This window comes from Athene cunicularia (assembly GCF_003259725.1).
Source record: "Athene cunicularia isolate RWA chromosome 2 unlocalized genomic scaffold, athCun1 chr2_part1, whole genome shotgun sequence".
NCBI classification, from domain to species: domain Eukaryota; kingdom Metazoa; phylum Chordata; class Aves; order Strigiformes; family Strigidae; genus Athene; species Athene cunicularia.
In genome coordinates this window covers 36,906,778-36,908,619 of record NW_020799095.1, presented here as the reverse complement: position 1 = coordinate 36,908,619, position 1,842 = coordinate 36,906,778, and positions in this window count along the sequence as shown.

The following is a 1,842-nucleotide window of genomic DNA, read 5'->3' as shown; positions in this document are numbered from 1 at the left end:
TATTTTAGCTGATTTATTGAATATAAATTATTACTGACACTTGAATATCCAGAGTAATTTTGAATAAGTTCTAGTAATGCCCAATATACTGCTAGTGGAGCTATTTTGGTTACTTGATTTCTCATGCTCATTTTGGGGTTTTCCCCAGAAGGTAAGTGAACCAACTGCAGTAAGTGAAAAGCAATTCGTATTTCAGTATTAGCTTGTAGTTTGTTTACTCTATTACATATCATTATCCTGTTTTCTTCTCTGGAGTGCTGTGAGCTAATCTGTCTTGTGTGTTGATTACTGCTGCTTTTGCAATCACTTAGCCAAGTAGAAACGTTAACATTTACCATATTAAGATGGATAGAACATTTTTTTACCTTTGCATTATGATTTTGAGGTCAAATTTCCTGACATGGTATAAATGTTGGCTTTTTTGTTTGTTCCACTGTGCATTTACTTGCATTAAAGTGCACTTTATTAAGCTCAGGGCTTTAACCTGACGCCTCACTATGACACTACAGTTCAACTTTGCACATTTTGCTTTGCATATCTCCACTCTCTGGGGCATCAGTTAGAGAGTTTTAAGGTACTGAACCTAAGAAACAGCAGTGCTTTTCTTTCAGGCTTACTAGCTGTCATGCAATGAATCATCCAGTTTATCTAATTTTTGGGGTAATCTGTCTAATGTGTATAAATACACAGTATTATGTGGTCCTTTTTGTAGATGTTGTGAGAAGGCTTCTGTGGAGATCTTCTTTTGATTGGCTTAAGCAAGGTACTTGCTAGCTCTGTGTGTACCTGTTTCCTTTATAGTGCAGAGCTGTCCTAAATCAGTGAGAGGGGCTGTCTGAATGTAAATTAGGCATTTAAATTCCAAAACTGTGTTACAGACTTTTAGGGAAAGAAAAGAAACTTTGAAGTTTCATTGTTTCCATCTTGGAGTAGGAGGTGGGACATGTGGTTTTGCCTTAAACTGACCTTAGATCATTCAGGGTAAACAAGTTAGTTTCTCTTAGGAGTATGCTACAAGTAATACTCATTTTCACTTTTCTAGCACAGGGGGGGGGGGGTTAAGTTACGCTAACCTTTATTTTGTTTAATAGAAAATGTATTTATCCAGTATCATTCCGGATGGCTACATGCAAACTTATTTTGAAACACTGGACTTAAAATTCACGCTTAAGGGACTTAGCAGCAGCAAATACTCAATACTAATGGTTAACAGCAAGGAAAAAGATTTTCAGGCGAAATTATACTATACACACAGAATTAAATTGGTTTGTATGAAGTAATCTCAGTCTTGAATGAAATGACAAACCAGAATGGAAGTGTAATTTCAGTCCCGACTGTGTTTCCAGATTTTATGGTAAATATATATTTCCGTGCAGTTCTCTGGATCATTTGAATGTGCATACATGCAGCCAGCATTCGGGAGCTTTATAATCTATAGTTTAAGAGCTTTTAATACTTGTTTTCTTAATTTCAGTATCTTCAGCCATGTTCACTGCTTGCAGGTTTGTTATTGGCAGGTCTTCTGTGTGTTATATTCTGTCCTGGTAACAGCAAGGATCTTTGCATTTTTTAAAGTGAAAAATCTACATGTATTTTTTTGCTTGTGCTCTTTGGTTTGAAGATGAGTGAGTTGCCACCCGTGACCATGGAACTCTCAAAGCTTGACTCTTTATGAAAAAAAGCAAGTTTGTTTTAAAAATAGTAATCTGAATCTGTTACTCCTTGGAAGTTTAATATTCTGCAATAGACTGCATGTTTCACAGTGAACTTTTAGCATGTTCCTTGCACCTCCTGTGACAGCAGCACTACTGCTGCCAACACCGTTAGCACTCTGCCTTTAAC